This window comes from Barbus barbus (genome assembly GCF_936440315.1).
Source record: "Barbus barbus genome assembly, chromosome: 6".
NCBI classification, from domain to species: domain Eukaryota; kingdom Metazoa; phylum Chordata; class Actinopteri; order Cypriniformes; family Cyprinidae; genus Barbus; species Barbus barbus.
Genome location: NC_136734.1, coordinates 23,064,798 through 23,086,136, shown reverse-complemented (window position 1 = coordinate 23,086,136; position 21,339 = coordinate 23,064,798). Strand labels below are relative to the sequence as shown.

Genomic DNA, 21,339 nt, shown 5'->3' with positions numbered 1-21,339 from the left:
CGATGACTTGATTAAAAATTCCTTGGCAGACAAGTATGCTGTACAGTGACAGATCTCTCCCTGAAAGGAAGATTAATACTGTCTTGATCTGGCAAAGCCTCTAAGCAACAGAGTCATGTTTAAAAGGATTCATTAGCTTTGAATGCAAACATTTTGCATTCAAGTGTTTACCTTTTAGTTTTTTCAATTCTTCTTTATAAGATTCACAAATCTCCATCCTTCTTTTGAACAGTTTAGTAATCTGCTGTAACCCCCATTAAACAGCCTTAGGGATAAGATGCAGGATTCTTACATTCTGATCCTTATTTATTTCTAATTACCCCTCATTCTCTCTCTCAGTAATGCCAGATTACGTGCAAGTCCCTCTGACTGCTGCTCCAAACCCAAACATTACGTGTTTGTGTGGCTATGTGACAGAACTCATGGGCTCTATTTACAGGCTCTTCTGCATGTCCACAGTGAAAGGAGGGTCCCTGGAGTCAGCTTTGCAGTCGATAGACAATGCTTCTCCTAATTTGATCAGTGCTCTTTGATTCGTTAAGCCATGCTCGCAATAACTGAGCTCATTCCCAGGAATTCCACTGGTGTCAGAGTCATGAACCGAGTTGTATTCTGTAAGATCAGTCCACTTGGGGTGTCATGTCTAATAGACACAACCAGCTTGTAGACCAGAAAGAGCATCTGACTGCTCTCTGGCTGCCCACTGTGTCCTAATGCAGATTACAGAGTTCAGTGTTTTGGAGCAAAATGAACGAAAATTTGGAAGGATTTATTTATTTACTTGTTTGCATTTCTGACCACATCTCTGCATGAAATAATATGAAACAATAAATACAATAAAAAATAGTGCTGTCAAACAATTAATCGCATCCAAAATATTTTTTTTGTTTACAAATGTGTGTATGCTGTATATATGTATGTATATATAAATACAAACACATGCATGTGTGTGTGTATATATTTAAGAAAAAAATTTGTTTATATATTAAGTATATTTATATATAATATAAAATATAAGAATATAAATATATGAATGTATATACATGTAAATATTTTCCAAATATATACTATATGTTTGTGAATTTATATATATTATGTAAAACTTTTATTTTGGCTGCGATTAATTGTTTGACAGCACTAAAGAAAATAATAAAAAAATATATATAACATAACATTGTGAGGAAAAAGTTATGATGCATATGGTTGCTGCAAAGCCTTATTCATGTATTCTCGAAATTCTATATGTGGAACTCCAAGTTTTCCAACACATTTTAATAGATTATTTATTTATGTTTACCTGTAAGACCTTCGTTCATCTTCGGAACACAAATGAAGATATTTTTGATGAAATCTGACAGCTTTCTGATCCCGCATAGACAGCAACGCAACTGAAATGTCCAAGGCCCAGAAAGGTAGTAAGAACATTGTTAAAAAATAGTCATTATGCGTGGTATTGCCGTAATGAGCATCGAAGACTAACACGGAAGGGAAGAATTTGTTGAATAAAGTCATTATTTTAGTTTTTTTCACTCAAAAAGTATTCTCATAGCTTCATAACATTACAGTTGAACCACTGATGTCACAGGCTATTTTAATTATGTCCTTACTACCTTTCTGGGCCTTGAACATTTCTTTTGCATTCTGAAGATTAATGAAGGTCTTGCGGGTTGGGAACAACATGAGGGCGAGTAAGTAATTACAGAATGTTCATTTTTGGGTGAACTATCCGTTTAAATGTGTAATTGTTAAGTAGAAATACTGAAATAATGTATTTAACAGCTAATGAATGGTTTAGATTAATGAGATGCTACTGAATGCATCTATAATAGTAAGTTTAAGTAAGATTCACACACATTTTTATAATTTTTAGGCACATCTTCATATTATTTTTCCTCATGAGTTCCTCCTGTTCTCAGAGCTCTTGTAATTATAGGGATGGGTCAGATGTGGGATTCCTGTTTTGATGTGAGTGTACAGTGACCTAAAGGGTCACAATGCCACTGTCTGTTCTCCTCCAGAGCTCACTTATCACAGCTCTCAACTTCCTGTGGAGAGCAGAGCTCCAGTGATCTCCACATAATACAGTGCATTATCTGCAAGAGGGTGCGCTAGTATTGTCATAACCTTATGACCCTTTGACCCCTAACACCATAAACAAAAACACAATGTCAGTCACGAAGAGCTAATGGTCCCACGGAGCTCAGCTGAAGTTGTCCAACTGTTTCTGGTGTTACTTTTAAGGAATCTGAAGCAATTTTCCTAAATTCTATATCTCTGAAATATGTAATGATGAAAAATAATACTTAATGGAGCGGACTGGCATGTAGAGAGTAGCCTACTAAGTCTTTAATCGCTGTGTATTCTATAGCTTTGCTGAAAGCTCTTAAAGATACTTAAAGATTTGTTATACGAGTTGAAGGTTTTGTTTGCTCATGTCTTTCATTAAATTAGATGCTTTTTGTGTGTATGTTTATTTTTGATCAGCTGCTGATGAATAGTTTGAAAAACTAGTCGCAGCTGTCAGCACTGTTCAGCTCTAATAACATGTCTGAACATTAAATACATTAAACAGGCATCATCATGTCCATGTGCAAAATCAGCTTTAGCTGTAGGGGACAGTTAAATTCATAGGTTGTCAGATGTCATGGATAGTGACTACAGCAGAGCAGCAGCTGCTGCTTCATCCATGTATGTTTATACAGTACATTACTTATGGCTGTGTTTGTGTTTTTTTTTCTCATTCTGTAAATGTCAAAGGATACGTTTACATGATCCTATTGATCTCAGTATCTCTTTCTCTTTCTTCAGGCAATGCTTGTCATCTGTTAAAGGGTTTCCTGCTCCACGTTTTATTTGGAGAACGTAAGCTCTGAAAACTGTGGGCCTTCTCACCACTCAACAGCAGGTGATGTTTTGTTTGTTGCTTCTCACTGTCATCCTTGTTTTGTTGAAAGGGTCTGTTTAGCCAACAACTGAAATTCTATCATCATGTCGTTCCAAACCTGTATGGCTTTCTGCTGTGGAACACAAAAGAAGATATTGTGAAGAATGCTGGGAACCAAACACTTTCGGTTCTTATTGACTTCCATTTATATATATATTTATTTTTTTGTCCATACAATGAAAGTCAATGGTAACCAAAATTGTTTAGTTTACTACAATTTTCACAATATAGTCTTTTAGGTTACACAAAAGAAAGGTCGTAGAGTCAAGAAAGTCAGGTTTGGAACAACTTGAGGAAACTATCTCATTGGGCACAGATTTTAATTTGTATCTCCTGACTTCACTTTCTTTTTCTTCTTTTTTGAGTTTATTATGAAAGGGCATTTTTTATTTTATTTTTTTCCTGAATGAGCTAGTGATTTTGGCCATGGTGTATGCATGAATACATCGATTTGTAAACAAATGCCATTTTAACACATTCCATCGACTGTTGTTTTATGAATAAAGGGCCTTTTGGTCTCAACTTATAGAATGTTTCCTTTCCGTGGTGTTCAATTAGAGGCTTGTTTGTGATTTACTTTGGTTGCTTGTGTGTGAGTCCTCACACAGTGGCCTTTTGTGAACATGCTGGATTTGTCATTGGTTTTGTAGATGCTGCTGACACATAGTCAACCACAACACTCATTTTACCTTTCAGTTTAGGCAGACAGAAGGGTCCATTTACAGACTATAATGTCTCTTTCACAAGAACTAGGGAAAGTACCGCACACACAAGGTGTTAATCTGGTAAATTATTATTTTACTGTCCTTGGATAACCATTTCAGTCATTAGTTTTGTAGGGGTGTGCGATATATATCGTCTGCGGTTTAATATCGTAATTGTTTTTTTAACGATGTGCAATTTGTCATTATCGAGTGTTTTGCAAAAACCAAACAGTACGCATGCTTGCATTACATGATGGAGTCCAGACTTGAGCACGTGAACATTTTTAGAGTGTGTTTTTTCACTGCATGATTCAGTCTAATAAAATGCATTAAGAATGATCACAAAATTCAAGATACAGGGCCAGAAAATGCATATGGTTAAAATCACATGAAGAGTGACATTTTCTTTTTCTTCAAAAATAAGCATGATTACAAATGTGATATTGATTTTATACAACAGTTCAATCAACAATAAGTTAATATTAAGAGCCTTACATTTTAGACACCATATTGCCTGTTTTTGCTCCATTTCGTCAACAAAAAGTAATTCCAAACAGCTACAGCACTGCTTTGCCTCTCTGAGCTACATGACGATATTCGGTGCATTCCAAACGGGATGTATCGCCCTCCGAAGGGCACTTTGGAGTAAAAACAATCATGGCCGCCATATTGAAGGGTCGTTGCAAACCGAAGTGCTCAAAACTAGCCACTTCAAAGGACCCTTCGGAATGAAGGTTTTCGAACGGTACAACTGATGGACACGTCGGGCTCCCATGATCCTTTGCGCAGATTCTTTGCATGATGACGGCGCCTCCGTGTGGGCACGGGAAGCTTTCACTCTGGAGGGTAAACCCTTTGAAGGGGTTAAGGCATAGGGATGAGCCCTTCCGAATGGAACGCAGTTTCATTCCTGAATGAATCAACCGTTTAAATGATTGGGTTCAGTCGAAATGACTCGCTTGTTAACAGTGACTTGCTGCCACCTACTGGCGATTTTTAATTTCACATTCAAAGTATCTTTTCATTTTAAAATAATTTCAAATATCAGTATTCAATGTTTTATGTTTAAAATATCAAAACATTATGCATTTGTAACTGCAGGTTAAAGCACTCCATGTCTCTCTGAGCTGCATTCAACAGTTTGTAAATACATCTAAACACAGTAGCCTAAATGTTACTTCAGATGCAACTTCTGCGAAGATTAATTTTGTTGATACTGGTTTCATTTGTTTGGTAACAGCCTAAATGTCTTATTATTCTAATTGACTGATTAAATGTAACAATTTGATTCAAAAGATGCACACTTTTAGGAAAAAATAGCTTTTTTTAAAAGGTAAAATTGCCCATAAAAGGTAAACATTTATTTAAACTTATATGAAAAGATTAATTTCTATCACTGATGTGAACTGATCACGCAGAATATGAAGAATATTAAAAACTGCAGCTGTCCACAGCAGTCAGATATCAGCACAACAACACACTCGGCAAAATATCGTCTAATTATCATTATAAAATCTCAAAATATGGAGAGATAATTCTTTTCAATATCGCACACCCCTATCATTTTGTAGTATAAACAGCTTCTTTTCATGCCGTCTTTAAAAATCTTAGTTGATAAGAATATGGGTTTCTACTAATGTACAAAAGTATGGGGTTGATACAATTTATTTTTAAATGTTTTTTGAAAGACATCTCATCAAGGCTGATTTATTTGTTTTAAAATACATTGAAACAGTAACATTGTGAAATAGCAATACAATTTATTCCTTCAAAAGCTGAATTTTCGGCAGCCATTATTCCAGTCTTCAATGTCTCATGATCCTTCAAAAAATCATTGATTTGGTGCTCAAGAAATATTTCTTATCATCAATGTAGAAAACAGTTGTTTTTCAATCTTTTTTTGTGTAAACAAGATTTCTTTAAATGGTTCAAAAGAGCAGCATTTATTTGAATTCTTTTAAACAGAAAACTGGCCTCAAACTTTTAAATATTAAGTAAACAAGCACAAATGTACCTTTTGTTCACCAGAGTGATGATATATGCATTTTTTTACAAAAGGTTTTTAAATCTACCTTTATGGGAAACAACTCAAAGCCCTGTCTAAGTATTCATGCACCCCCCTCTCACTATTGTTCAGTCTATTCCTGCCTCAGTCGTTGTACAGGAAGCAATTAAAATTTCTACTGCCTAATTGTGTCTACTGCATTCGTTCTAGTCATGAGAAGTTTTACAGAGCATGCTTTAGTGCTCTGACAGTCCAACAGATCCCATGGGGAGAATGGGACGGGTGGAAAAATGTGTGTGTGTGTGTTGGATGGCAGTTACGTAGCATAAATGTGGGGGATTCCTCAAACTGGCTTTGTCTACCAGTGTCTAACCCAGATGGGATCCTCACAGTTTCTCTTCCTTGTCTGTGTGGTGAGACAAATCACTTCACTGTGACAACCACCATTATCTATCTCTCTCCCACACTTGCTGCCAGTAAACAACCGACAATTTTTAGACAACAAATAGCTATGCTGGATTGGTGTCTCGTTTTGTTTTCTTATTTTTAACCTAACACTTCTTTTGGCTGAAATTTTATTTGTTGTCTAAATTGTCAAGGTTTCTACTTAATCAAATTACTGTTCCCACCAAGCTCTCCTCAGGTCTTTCATTCTCAGATAACATTATACGGCTTATCGTTCAGCTATGGGAATATGTCCTCTTAGCGTATCTGAAGACGTTAAAGAGCATCTCTCAGTTCCCGCTGATAAGCTCATGCCATATTGGTCCACTTAATAGCATGAATGGCTGAAGAAAGCCAGCCTTGGCCGTGACACCTCACCAGTCTCTCTGGACCATCTCTACAACTAGAGACAAAAGGCTACCAGGATAGTGACCAGCTAGTGGAGATTCTATCATATTTAGAGACTAAAATGTTGGTGTTGGACAGCTGGTCCAGTCAACGCTCAACAGATGGCCATGCATAAACAGTGGAGAAAATTAATTCATTGGGAATACATTAGGCCACTAACAAATCCTTTGAAATATTAATGTTCGTTTGTTGTTATTACATCTCTTTTTTGATCTGGAAGCTGAGATTGAACCAGTTGTTGCTTTCCTTCACCTGTGTCTACCATTGGCATCTATTAGAGTGAGTTTTTACAAAGCGTATCTGAGTACCTCCCTGAAACGTATTGCTGCCTGCTTTACGGTTGCTCACTCGATTGAAAGCATAGCAGATGAATGATTTCCCAAACTTTCACAGGGGATGCTCTGGGTCTTTGTTGTGCTGATTTCGGGCAGGGCGACAGCTGTGGATGTGGCTTCAGGATCATAGGGACCCGTAGCGTGGGGAGCAGAGGGAAAATTGATTTTCAATGCATTTTCTGACAAAACCTGGTGGGACGCTTGTGCTAAAGCCAACGGTTCTGATGTGGGTAATTCCTTAGAGATCAGAAATCACTGTGAAAAGCTCTGGTGATGGATGACACTTCTGATGAAATGTGCCTGTGAGTTTGTGTATGTTGTACCAGTTCATTCTACTGGTAATAGCTTTTTTAGAGGGTTCGTGTCCGTTGGATGCCAAGGTCTGCCCATTCCATGCATTTCCCAGCCTAATCCATCCCCGCCCTTCCCAGCCCCCCGGAATGGGCCCTTTCTCATTAGCACCATTATAGCCTAGCCAGCTCAAGTGGTTAAGCCAAACAAAACTCTTTAGCCTTTAAACGCAGCTCTAATTGAGGCTGGCAAGGTGTGTTTAGCATTGGAATTTCTCTTGCTTCTTTGTAAATGCTGTCTAAAACATTCCTGTAGTGTCTGTCAACAAGGAGCACCCTTTGGGTTTCCAATGAATTCTTTTCTTTTTCGTTGTTTCTTTTTTTTTTTCTTTTTCTTGTAAACAGTAAGTCTTCATTTGACTTTAGCATGTAGGTGGGAACTCTTTTAATATATCTTGTGTAATAAATATAATATATTAAGAATATATGAAATAAGTATAACATATTAAGTGTGTATAAAACAAGTAAAACATTAAGATATTAATGACTAAAATATAATATTTGCTTATATAAATGTCTATTATATTTTTAATATTATTTATTGTTATTTTAATTAAAATATACTTTTTCTGAATAAAACATTTTTTGTATGAAAACATTAGTGTAGCTGTAACTAAATATCAATGTATATAATGCATTTAAAATGTTATAATAAGTTATATTATTTTAATAATGAATGTTAATAAATTACTAAAATTACAGCATTACTTGACTAAAATTAATATCGTTTTTATTATTTGTAGCAGTAAATATTTTAAATGTGTATTAAATATTAAAAATATATTATGATAGTGAAGACATTAAAATATAAAATGTGTTAACATATAAAGTATTAATATTTAAAGTAACAGCCTAATCAATCCATATCAAAGCAGAAGTTTAATACTCATCAGAAATATTTAATTCCTGTAAACGGTTCTCCGGTCCCTCAGTTGACTTTGAAAGCTGTCTGGCTGAGGAAACCAAAAACCTTGTTTCAGTCATCAGTGTCAGTGGATTTCAAACCAAGCAAGTGTGAACACAACTAAACATTTTTAATCCTCCTCTCAGCCATTTCACAAGTTTTTTTTTTTTTTTTTTTTGAAGGTCAGTTGTCTGACACAAAGAAACAAACTATTTAATTTTAATCTTGCAGTATAATTTGATATGCGTTTTAATAGATAAAGCATGGTATTCAGTGGCCGTAACTCTGGGAGGCTCTCTTGGCCTCCAGCCCTCTCAAGGCTCTTTATCATGAGAAGAACGGCCGCTGGGCCTCTCAGTCTGCCTGGCTCCACTGGAGAGCAAAACAAATAACTGGCTCCAGTCTGTCCTTGGTCAAATGCACAGTTGGACAGAGGTGAGGAGATAGATAGGATGGGAACGAAATATAGAATGAAAAAAATGGACATTGTTTCATTTAGTTACACAATTAATAGAACGATATGAGTAGAAATGAGGGGACAGATAGTGAAAGAGTGTGCGGTCAATAGGGACTACCCACTCTGTGCCTGTCCCCTCTTTACACCCCTGTGGAGTGAAAGGGTTGGATCATTGTTAAATGAAGCGGTGAGTTTGCTCTGCAGCGCTATACGTGGAGTGAACCGTTTCCCCTCAAATGCTTTCATGCATGCTTTACATGACTTTTTTTTTCTCTGATGGAAACACTGAGATACACTGAGAGGACTTATTGGATGTTTTTTGGCATGTATGTTTTTCTTTCCATTTTGACTGTTGGTGGTTTGATTGATATGGAAGAAAACTTGTATTTAATTGTATTTGTTCTTGGGGAAAATCTTGATTTGTTTATTAATTTAGTTTTATTGTTTTTGTGTGCTCATGCACTCATTCACTGAAACTGTATGTTGGAAGCCTATAGATGGCAGTGTTGTCAAGTTTGGAGAGTTGGACTGCACTGGACTCACACAAAAGCCTTGTAGTATTGGCTGGCTCAGTGTAACCCCAATTTAGTCTGATAGAGAAGTTGATACAGTCCACAGTGTCTGTTGACATCTTTTATGTTCTCTGGCTGCAAGCAGACAAAAGTGGAAGTGTATTCACTGCACTACTTTTCCGCTAAAGAGAAGAGGTAGAAGGTGAATAGAAAGTATATCGTGTTGGATGCTGCTGAAGCTGTTTGGTTCAAAGAACACTCTGCTACAGGCACTTTTGAACACATGTTGGCTTTTGTGGGTTTATGGGTTCATATTCTTATCTCTTTGAAAATCAGTCTGTTGCTAAAGTCAGACAGGCCGGGCACATCGTGATTCAGTTTAGGGAAAGAATAATTTTGGAAAGACAAAACAAGGAACTGTCAGACTTTCCCCATTAGCTTAATTGAACATTTAGTTTAGTTTCAGACTCCTGAAAGTGCAAAAGAAAAACTTGTGTCTTCGGGGTTTTTGTAGTGCTTACCCATATTTTGGGGGCAAATTTGTACCCAGAAGTTACCTAAATCTGACAAAATCTCCATGTGGGGATGTCTTCATTTGCATTTTTTTCTTTTTGTAAAAATGCTGAAAGTTTACTGTATGCTTAGGTTATTATGACTTCAGATGTTCTTGTTTGGTGTGTTTGTGTGTGCTTTGTGGATTTGGCCCTGTTGTGGTAGAGTCCTGTTTTAACAGATGAAACGCATTCCAAAAATAGAGAAGAACTGGAATCAGAGGTGCATTCTGAATCAGCCTCTAAATCTGTCCTCAGGTTATGAATAGACACCAACTATTAGCAAATAAGTATAAAAGTATATGAAAGTTATTGTATTTATTCTATTTGGTCAGCTTTTTACTTTAGAAAGTGTTTTTTTTTTTTTTTTTTTTGTCCTTGTAACATGTCCTGCTGTTTATATTAGCTCATGCAACCTTTTCTGTTATCAAATTTTTACTTCGCAATTAGACAATTGATTTTTAGATGATAAAGGAAAGATCTCAGCTATTTTTCAAAACCAGCTATCATTGTGCAAGTCAGTGTCCTACTCTACCAGACCTCTTGAAACTAGACAGTTCAATAGAACAAAGGTGGTGTTTCTGACAATTCATGCAAATAAAAATGAACTTTTATTAAAGTTTATCAAATACAGGAACAAGACTGGTCTTACTATATACATTAGTTCACATTGTGAGGTCCGTAAGATTTAGTTAGTTAGTTGGTTGGTTAGTTAGTTAGTTGATACTTTTATTTAGCAAGGTTGCTATAACTTGATAAAAATGTTACAGTACAGACATTTATAATTTTGCTGTTTATTTGAACTTTCCATTCATTAAAGGATCTTGAAAAATATATAATATATCATTTTCAACATTGATAATAATAATAATAGGCCTAAATGTTTATAGAGCACCAAATCAGAATAAGTTGCATTATAAATTACATTGTAAATTAATAAATTACATTGCAAAATGTTCAAATAAAAAGCAATTATTTTAAATTGTAAAAATATTTCTAAATATTACAGATTGTGCTATATTTTTGATCAAACAAGTGCAGCCATGGTGAGCATAAGATACTTTTAAAAAAAGTTTGACTAACCCCAAACTTTTGAACAGTAGGCTATAGTTTATCTATAGTCTTTCTTTAAGGCATTCCACAACAATCTATTTTCTACCATGTTAAAAATCTCTTTAACCTTTGACAACAGTAGATAAGATGGTTTGGAGAGGCACAAATGGACTCTTCATATGGTCTTGATTGGAGTCAGACTAATTTGTTCTAAATAGTCTCTATTTCATACTGTTTGTTGTCTTGTTTTGAGATATAAAGTAGTTTGTTTCCAAAAGGAACAGAATGCATTTGTATATTTCCTGGATTCCTAATATATTGCATAGGCCTATATTTATGTTTCAGAGAGAATGTGAACAGGAGGAGGCTGTAGTAGCTTAGAGCGATGTCCTTGTTGCTGATAATCAAACACTTTGCGTTTCTCTTAACGGGTCTGTGGTTATGATTAAGTCACTTTCTCTTTGGGGTTCAAATGAGTCTTTATATTTAGCTGACCTAGATCAGGTTTAGGACCTTTCAGTCCGATCTTCAGTTTAAAACTGGTCATCTGGTGTATCAGTCGCTTACAGGAGTTTGCACTCACACTTTGAAGGTTGACTTTTACAGCAAGTTGATGTCGGGTTCTTGGAATATTCTGGATACAGTTGATTCAGATGAACTGGGTAATGACAATGTGGTTGATTTTGTAATTATTTGTCAATTATTTATTTAATAAACCAATGCAGCACTCTTAATATGCTGCAATGTTTGTCTACCTTTGCATGTAAAGATGGTTTCTTTACGTTTCACATTGCTTAGGCTGAAAACCCAAAGACAGAATAAAAAAGGTCTGCGGTTTCAAAACCCCCCTGTGCCTGTCAAGATAATTATAAGCTTTGAAGCTGGATTTGGAAGAAGGGGGATCAGCATGGTTGTCGTAAGTAATGGTTGGGGGCATTTGAGCCTGGGTCAGACCTTTGGCCCTCTGCCAGAAGCTAACACGAATGCACAGGTGTGTTCAGCCCCTCGCTTTTCTGCAGTTCTTTAGTTCTGGTTTATTTAAAAGCTCAGCGCTGTAATGAAATTCAGCTGGCTGCTTTCATGGTCAAGTTGCTGCTGACAAACCCTCCTTTTCCTCCAACTCTTGTCTTCATAATGGCTGGTGTTAAGTGAAAAATTGTGTTTGAGTGTATTTGGCTGTTTTTTCACTCTCTAAAACATTGGCGTGGAAGATCAAAATGGAGTTTGCGCATGTGGGTGTGTTTCTGCCGTATAGTTTGCAAGTTTCAGAGGGAAGTAGAATGATTTGGTCATCTGAATCGTTTCACTTGAGCATATACTCCTGCACTCTCCATATTCTTGGCTTTAGGCTATGTGACATTATGAATGTCAGGAGTCCCTCGTTGAAAATCGTCAGTGGACACACCTGCAGCTCCACCTCCAACTACAACAGCAATATCCGAAATGGCCTTGTGGCCTCTCAAATGCACCTCCTCCCCTGAGGACATGAAGATCATGTTACTTTGACCCATTATTTGCATGAGCAGCATGAGGCTCTATAGGTGGTCTCATGTTTAGAATGTGGTTAGTTTGAAAAGCTCCTTGGATTTAGGAAACTAAAAATCTTGCATTTACTTACCCTATATGACTTGTGCGAAGAAAAAAGCCATACAGTGACTGTAGCCTTTCAAACTCCTCAATAGATAAAAAGCAGCGTACAAGTAGCCCATATGACTCCACTATATTTCAAGATTACGGATGCCATATGATAATGTTTTATGAGAAACTTCATCTTCCCCTCCAGTTCAGCTGTCATAGCTCTGTCACACAAATATTGTTCAAAAGTTTGGGGTAAGACTGATTGATTGATTGAGTGATTGATTGATCAATTTATTTATTCATTAAGAAGTCTGTTTTGCTCACCAAGGCTGCCCTATTAATGAAAAATAGAGTAAAATCCATAATATTGTGAAATAATATTACAATTTAAATGAACTGTTTTTTATTTAAAATGGAATTTTCAGCAGTCATCAGGGTCACACGATCCTTCAGAAATCCTTATTTGATTTGGTGCTCAAGAAACATTTCTTATTCTAATTGTTCTCATGCTCATTTCTCATAATTATTGTAAACTTTTACTAACCCCAAACTTTTGAATATTTTGACGTTTATCTCAAAGTTCTGCATATGTAAACTTGGCACTTTGCATTTTTAGAGCTCCAAAATCCAAGATTTTAGAGCTCTGGCAGAGGTAAATATTTTAACTTGATCTGCTTTGTATGCTAATGTATAAACTGCTTTCACTACACTTTAAATAGAATGCAAGAATCTTCTACATTCCTCTAAATTTTTCCTTCTGTGTTCCACAGAACTAAGTCATACGTTTACAGAAACAACACAATTAAGTAATTATTTAACTTTTTTTTTCTGCAAATGAACCATTTACATTGAATTCTGTGGAAGGTGTGATAGAAAGAGCAGTTAAATGAATGACAAGTGACAGGGAAACTAGTGTTTGTGCATTTTTCTAAAGCAGTACACATTACCATTCCCATTTTAGATCTGTCTCCAGCAGTTGTGTGCGTGTGTGTTTGAACGCAGAGCTTTGTGTGGACCTGCACTCCATGTTTAAATGCTGCCTCTAGCTATGGTGTTGTGTCAGGTGACTGCCTCGTCATGCTACCCTGCCCTCACCACTGGAGGTGTGCAATACCTCCCACTAGCATGCCACGTTTCTCATGCAAGATTTTCTGTCACATTCCCTCTGTTTATGAAACTGTCTAACATAAAATATAGATTGCAACAAGACTTTCTAGTCTCTTTTCTAGTAGCCAGAACTGAATATTTTAAGTGTAGCAGTGCAGATTTATAAAAGGTATAAAACTGCTTTCTTTTCTCATCAGCATTAATTTTCATGCTCTGTGTATACCTGTTAGAAAGGCATTATGTGTCGTCTTTGATTACAGATGCCTTAATTTTTCAATGATTTGTTTTTCAGAAGTTGTCAGTCTATTTGACTCTCACTGATGTACCTGGAACAAATATGAGGACATCTGTCCTTGCTGTAAGCAGTAGATTATTTTAAATGGCATTTATGTAATTCTAAGGTATTTGACTGTGTATCTCTTTAATTTTTCTTTTTGAAAAATCGCTTATATTGTAGTATTCAAGTACAGACTTTGCTAACAGGATGTTGAGAATAGGGAGTGACACTGAATGAGTAAAAATGATAAAACACGCCTTTCTGATTCTTCATGCTATCATAATTATCTACCTGCAGTTACATGTCAATCTGTGTTGGGCTGACCCTGTTTGCTATTAACAAGCAACATTGTTGATGCCAATAGAGGACTTAACATTGTAGGAGTGTTTGATTAGACGGCATCTATACCTTTTTTGCAGAGGGTCTCCTGTTAATGGTCTGGTGACCAATGGATGGACCAACTTTCCTCTTATAGGATCTCTGAAATCTGAGCAAGTTAGCTAATCTTAGCTGTAATATACACTCCACGGTGGTGCATAGAGGTTTTGGCTTATAGGTTACTGCAAGGCCATAGTAACACCATTCTCTGTGACAACGTTGAAGAAGTTTAAGAATGACTGAGCAAGGTAGGTGCACTTTTTAGTCTAATGTCACATGTGCATCTAATGTACGTGTGCGACAGATACACATTTTTATCTGAAACTGAAACTGTTTGTAGAGTTTGTGATGCAAGCTAGGGCTGGGCGGTATGAGCAGAAATTCATATCTTGGTATTTTTTGTCTAATTTGCGGTATATGGTATATATCTCAGTATTTGGATTAAACAAATAAGTGAATGTAAGCATATATTATGTACAAAAAAGGGTTAAAATCACATTACATTCTAACATTGTAACATTACAATCTAAAAACAAAAATAATGCTTTTAAAGCAGGAGTTAAATTTACTAAACTAAAAAAGCACAGACCAATTCAGTAAAAAGGCTATTTTAATTACCCCATTACACTTTATAGTTAGTGCTATCATACAAATACACTTACTTGTAGGTTTAAAATTCTACATACAGTCCCCTCCATAAGTATTGGAACAATGAAGACAAAATTGCTCTGTTGGCTGTGGAGTCAAGACATTTGCAAATATGATTAAAAGATGAATATGAGACAATAATGTCACATTTTATTATTAGCCATTTCAACACGTTTTACCAAATAAAAAGAATGGCACTTTTAGAGTTCATCCCACTCATTGATGTGAGCATAAGTATTGGGACAGTTGAACATAAGGCAGATATAAAAGATTAAAAGCTATAATTTAGTTGCAGATCCCTTGCGCACAATCACAGCAGTGAGTCTGTGACCCATAGACATCACCAGACTCTTGGTCTCATCCTTTGAAATACTTTTCCCAGCCTTTAATGCAGCCAATTCCAATTGATGTTTGTTTTGGGGAGTTTCTGCCTTTACTCTCCTCTCCAGCTGGTCAAATTCATGTTCAATCAGATTCAAATCTGGAGATTGACTTGGGCAATCTAAGACTTTCCATTTCTTTGCCCTTATAAATTCCTTGACTGAACTGGCAGGGTGTCTTGGGTCATTGTCCTGATGCAATATGAAGCACTTCCCAATGAATCTGGTGGCATTTTCTTGAATATTGGTAGGCAAGATGGTTTTGTACCCTTCCAAATTCATTCTGCTACTGTCATCATACATTAAGTCATCAGTAAAGTTTAGAGGGCCTGTTCCAGAGACAGCCATGCCCATGCCATGACACCACCTCCACCATGCTTTACAGATGAGGCTGTATGCTTGGGATCATTTGCAGTTCCTTTTTTTTTCTCCACATTTTCGCTTTCCCATCACTTAGATAAAGGTTCATCTTTGTCTTATCGGTCCATAAACACAGTTCCAAAACTCTTCTGGCTCACCTTTGTGCTTTTTTGCAAACTCTAATCTTGCCTTTCTATTTTTGGTGCTGGTCAGAGGTTTGCATCTTGCTGTGTAGCATCTGTAATTCTGTGTCAAAGTCTCCTGAGGACAGTAGATTGTCAGAGCATCACCCCAGCTTTCTGGAAGTTGTTGGTGATTTTACAGACATGTCTTTTAGGGTTAATTTTCACAGCTTTTATGATTTGTCTGTCATCAACTACTGTTGTTTTCTCAGCTGATCAGGTAGTTGTTGGTTGCTGGTGGTTTCCAAACTCTTGATTTCCCCATGCCCTTTGTTTTTGCTATAGGTCTAATTGACTTCCTCTTTTCTTTTAGCATCCAAATTGCTTGCTTTTCTCTCAAAGTCAGCTCTCTCACCTTCATCCTGGTTTGTGTGTCTCATCATCAGATGCAAGATTCAGAATGCAGAAATAATGGATATAACTGATACGACACATTCCCTGCATTTAATATCTGAATTAATGCAACAGGACACAGCTGATCACTTAGAAAGACCTGTGAGGCAACTGTTCCAATACTTATGCTCACATCAGATAGAGGGATGAAACTTTAAAAGTGCTGAACTTTTTAGCTGGTAAAACATCTATGTGTTGAATCACCCAATAATAAAATGTGTCAATCTGTAGTTTTGTCTCATATTCATCTTTCATATTTGTAAATGTCTTGACTCAATAGCCAACAGAGCTATTTGGTCTTTACTTTTCCAATGGAGGGCACTGTATATCACATTTATGTATATTTTAATCTGAGTTATTGCGCTCCTATTTCATTGTGCTCTGTCTATTTGGCGCGCACGACGGCACTCGTTTTGAATGAAGTCTGTGAAGTTTAGCAGAGAATCGCAAAGCTAAAGCTCATGCACTTCTGATAGCAAAATTAAAATATTAAATGTATATTTCTAACATTTACAGATGTAGAATATACCTGTGAAATGTAAGTTATGCATTTAGGAAAACAGCACATCTCAAACACATTAAACAGCACGTGTAGATACTAGCATCTCTGTCAGCGGCATGTGCAGCCTTTCGGGGCGAGCCGCTTTAAACTGAAACAATAAACTAGGCTACTATATCTTACGAGTTTTTTAAAGCCCTTCATATAAAGCTTGTCACATATTTAGAACAAATTGTATTATGCACTTTCTCCGCAGTAGTTCAGTCTGTGTCCTCCCTAGATATTCTTTTTTTCAGATGCGCTTGTATCAAACTACTGTATATTTATATTAACGGTATTGCTTCATACCATATCGATATATCATACAAACTCGATATACCGCCCAGCCCTAATGCAAGCTAATTTGTGTGGCATTTTTAAGTGGTCAAGCATTCTGGGTTTAAAATATCTTCTAATTCAAGCCACACATTCATTTTAAATAGCAGCTTTTTAGCATGTTTTGACAAGCTCAGAATTGACTTTCACCCACATGTGCATATTTTCATAAAATTAGCTTGGTACATGCTTGCATCTTTTGAGACTGAGTGATTATATTTGTTAAAACTAAACAACTATGTACAAAGTGTTGAACATGTCTGCATTGTTTGCAGACTGAAGCGATTTATTGATGAACTCTTTTGCTGTGCTTGTTAATGGTGAAAAGGAAAAGTGTGCTTTGCCTTCTATTCAAACAAATATCGAAACTTCACAAATAAGACATTTGCACAACATATCTGAGTGGTAACATCAGTTTGGATTAGAACTTTGGCCATGCTGTGTCTGCCCAAGAAAAAAAAAAAGGACATGTTGCTGTTATTGTTGATGGGAGTTTGTGTTTTTGTGCAAGTTGGAGGAAATTCCATAGCATGTCCTGTGTTTCATAATACTCAAGACCGCTCCAATCATTGTTTTTACTAGTTTCCCAAGTCTGTGTTCTTCAGAGAATATGGCAGACCTCCCACTGGTCCTTCTTCCTGCCGTTCTTCCACTAGGGGTTTATGAGACCTACCACTATATCTGCTGCACACATGCATGTGCTGCTCTGCTTACACAGTCCCAATCTGCTGTCTTTTGTATCTAAATGGTTGTTGGTAAAAATGCACAGCTTTTTTCCTTTACACAAAAAAAGTTTGGCACCAGAATCAATATGAAGTTTGAGATGGTTACAGATGGTGTGCTTGTTGCCCCACATCAGTATTTGGCCTTATTGCTTTTGAGGTTTGTTTGTTCCTTCCAGTTCCTTTGCTAATTTAGAATGAGTGCAGTTTTATTTTAGAGCTCTTATAAGGTGCAGGAATGTGCAACCTTGTTCAGCTATATAAGGCTGGGCCTTTCAATACATGGCAACTCAAATGGAAAAATATATAAAATTAATAGTTCATCCAAAAGTTCTATCATACATTACTTACCCTCATGTTGTTCCACACCTGTATGACTGACTTTCTATCTTCAAAAGTTGAATTTTTGAAGAACATCCTTTTCACTTTTTTACCATTTAATGAAAGTGAATGATGACTTGCACTGTCAAGCTCAAAATGTAGAAAAGCATAATTAGAAGCATCATATAAGTGTCAGTGCTCATGAACTAAGTGTTTTGAAGATACTATAGCTTTGTGTGAGAAACAAAATGACACTGTTCCAGTCTTTGGGTGAACTATAACATCTCAGATTTGACACAATGTTATTTCTATATCCCCACCATTTGAAGGTTAAGATTCTATTTGTTGTTAAATATTAAATGACCTTAATAAAAAGTTCATGTTTTGGTTAAACTTCCCACAAGGTCATGCACACAAGTACAAAATTGCAACACTAAGGTGCGTCACTAAGCTTAGGTCTCACCTATATCAGATCAGAGCCCATGATTTGTTTCACAAACTTCATTTTTTCATAGTGTGCACTGTAAAAAAATCCAATTAACAAAATGTTGGAAGGGCAAAAATATTTCAGTTGAACTAATTGTATTGCTTGTGCTAGCACAAATACATTTAAAAAACATTAAACAAAGGTTTTTTTTTTTTTTCAAATCTAGTCAACATTCAGAATGCAAAATGCTGACTAAACTAATAAAAACAAATCCAACCAACACTGAGATCATTTCGCACGCGCATGAGCCTGAGTGACTTCGCGGGAGAAACAGCGCCACCATCTTGTCAAGTTCATGCGTCAGGTAAGTTGCACTAAATACATTTTTTTAGACTAAATTTTATGGAAAATCATGCAGCATATTTAGTTTATATAATGTGTTTACATATTAAATATACATACATATATGTAAACATATTTTTCTTATATACATGCATGTGTTTGTATTTATATACATAATTAATATACACCATATACAGGCAAATATTATGTAAACAAAAAACTTTTATTTTGAATGCGATTAATCGTTTGACAGCACTAATTTATACACAAACATACAACCTATATAAAAACATCGAATAAACCTTGTATGATATATGTCTGGGGGAAATTTAAGTGAAGGGAATGTGGTCTTTCACTTTGTTTAATCCATAAAACACAATGTCAAAAGCTGTGTTACTATAATTTATTTGAGCTAATTTTGGCGTGTTGTATGATATTTTTTGTGTTTCCGTGACGTGAAAAGATATGAAGAAATCGCACTGTCTTTCTCTTTTATAAGGATTATGTTTAATACGACTAATGTTAACCGAAATCTATGAAACGTGTAACTAAATGTAAACTTTTTTTCCACTTCAAGCACTGTTAGGTCCTGAATTTCGTTGCGGGATTGCGCAGGCTAACCTATATCGCATTACTCATTCCTGCAACTTTCAGCTTTAAAATGAGGGAAACTCCTGCAAAACATTTATTCAATATAGCGTGTAGGTTAGATGAGTAAATAAATCCACACAAACCATCAAAGTGTGGTTGGAGTGATTCAGCTGTACCACGTCTTCTCTCTTTGACCTTCTTTTCACATCACATCGGCGCATTTAGAGCTGAACGCTGCGATAAAAGACTTTAGCTCGCATTTTGATAGTTGACAGAATCGTCAATTTCCTAATCGGTCATTGTTGCATCGTCACAAAAATGTATTATTTTCACGTCTTTTTAAGCCATTTGGTACTCGTGCGCTCCAGAGGCACTTTTCTCTGCAGTCACATCCAAAGCGCGCGATGCGAGTACCAAATTGAGTTTGCAAGCAAATCTTATTGCGCTTAAGTGGCCAAATACACACAAAATGACATCAAAATGGTCGTCCTGGCGAGTCTCCTTCATAAGCAATCAAACAACAAAAGACAGAGGAAATCCCTCACTGCTCTTGACTAAATAATATTTTGTTGAATAGGCTAACTTTAATATTTCTGTAACCTATCTAACCGCCATCCGCGCATCACTAATACATTGTAAATGATTCAAAAGGCATCATTTAATTTTTTGAACTTAATGTACTTTTCTTTCTCCATCAGGGTGTGGCCAAAGGTTTCATTGGTGCTTTGTCATCGTTGCAAGATTTCAGATGCAACCCGGTCAGTTCTTCCAAGACACCAAACACTGGCTCGTGACCAGACCACTCCACTGCAACTACATACTGTGTGTACTTTCAAGACGAGGAGTTTGTTTTCATTCCAAGTAATGTGTGTAAATGTTTATAGTTTTTACTACAATTATAATGTGCTTTACTGTTCTCAGTGGCATCTACGCTAATATTAGTCTGTTTCATTCTTATTCCGAGCTGAATGTAGCCACCCAGATCCAGTCTGTATGCAGATCAGATGATCACTGCAGTCACCCGGATCCAGATGGTGGATCAGGACCTAGAGATGACCTCTACAGCCCTGAATGTCAGCTAGATGAGCTCCAGAGACAGATCCCATCCAAAGACCTCGTTGGCCATCGGGACAAGACTACGAGAACCAGACAAGTCCTCTGCTCAATCTGACCTGTGTTGCAGCCTAGAATTAAACCATGCCATGCTGGTTTCGTCTAGCCAGATGAGAACTGCAACCCGACTGTGTTCTACTCAATCTCTGACACCGATGGATTTTTCGGTCCTTGCAGGTGTCACCTTTGGCTTGCTTATTTGGAGACACTTGGCTGATTGCACGGACACTATTGGAAGAGAGCTGAACTGGATGATGTCAACACTGAATCACAAATGAGCTGACTTTAACTGGAAAAATTACTTTTTGTCCTCTTGCATTATTGACAAACTAATTTCCTCTATGACTCTGTAAAGCTTATTTGACACAATTAGTATTGTATAAAGAGCTATGTAAATAAAGGTGACTTGATTTGATTTTATGTACTGTAACACCTGGTTCATTTTTTTTTACTTCTCCCTCATTTTAAAGATGTAATTGTGAAAAGTAATAATATTTGTAAATGTTTGTTTTTTTGTTTAGCTTGTTTAGTTTTTCTTAGTTCATTAAACAAAGTTTAAACTGAATTTTGCAATTGTATTACAGATGTAATGTTTGTCAACTGGAGCTTTAAAGGGATAGTTCACCCAAAAATGAAAATTTGCTGTTAATTTACTGACCCGCAGGCCATCCAAGATGTAGGTGACTTTTTTTCTTCATTCCTGTATGTTTAGTTTGTATGAAAAATGTTATAAATGGAGTTTGCTATTAAATAAAGGCTATTATGTGTTGTAAAGTGTGTTTTTAGTGATTTGATCAACACCAGTTAATCATGTTTAATCATTTTGTTAAACTATAAAAATATACACTCACCTAAAGGATTATTAGGAACACCTGTTCAATTTCTCATTAATGCAATTATCTAATCAACCAATCACATGGCAGTTGCTTCAATGCATTTAGGGGTGTGGTCCTGGTCAAGACAATCTCCTGAACTCCAA

At 36.3% G+C, this 21,339-nt stretch overlaps 1 protein-coding gene across 1 annotated transcript in view; it reads left to right on the top strand.

Moving 5' to 3' along the window:
* LOC306871353 (KN motif and ankyrin repeat domain-containing protein 1-like) overlaps window positions 1–21,339 on the top strand; it is a 72,474-nt gene that overhangs the window by 19,192 nt on the left and 31,943 nt on the right. The window contains exon 2 of the mRNA XM_079419200.1: window positions 2,809–2,905. The gene's annotated coding sequence lies outside the window, so the exon portion shown is untranslated. The remainder of the gene's footprint in view (window positions 1–2,808; window positions 2,906–21,339) is intronic.